Source organism: Penaeus monodon, chromosome 32 (assembly GCF_015228065.2).
Source record: "Penaeus monodon isolate SGIC_2016 chromosome 32, NSTDA_Pmon_1, whole genome shotgun sequence".
In the NCBI taxonomy this organism is placed as follows: domain Eukaryota; kingdom Metazoa; phylum Arthropoda; class Malacostraca; order Decapoda; family Penaeidae; genus Penaeus; species Penaeus monodon.
Genome location: NC_051417.1, coordinates 5,974,681 through 5,975,185, shown reverse-complemented (window position 1 = coordinate 5,975,185; position 505 = coordinate 5,974,681).

Genomic DNA, 505 nt, shown 5'->3' with positions numbered 1-505 from the left:
GCTTTTATTAATTTTTACACTTTCATTTTGCATTTATGTTTAGGTATTTCCATTTGTTTAATGTTAATTTCAGTGATATACGCGATATTTTATGATCCCTCCCTATGAATAACACATGACGTTACTTGAACCCTCAAAAACACAAATCCGTTTTCGAGATAAATATTTAGAGAAACTTTTGGAAGCATAAGAAGGGCTAAAAAAAAAAACGTGAAAGTCAGAGAAAGGGAAGCTGAGAGAAAACGGGAACAATAACAAACCCAAAAATGAGAGAGTGAAAGGGAAAGCGCATTGTCTGTTTTCACCCACACCTCAAAAACGTTTTCTCCGTCTTTCCAAACGTTTTCTCTCCCTTTCCTCTCTGCCTCCGTGGCCTTGGCTGGGTCATGCGGCTCCTTTCACGTAGCAGGGTATAACTTTCCCCTCGCTATGGATAGTTGTTTGTAGAGAGGTAAAGATTTCTATGCCAGGCTGTTGAATGGTTTTGAAAGTGTCGCCCTACAAA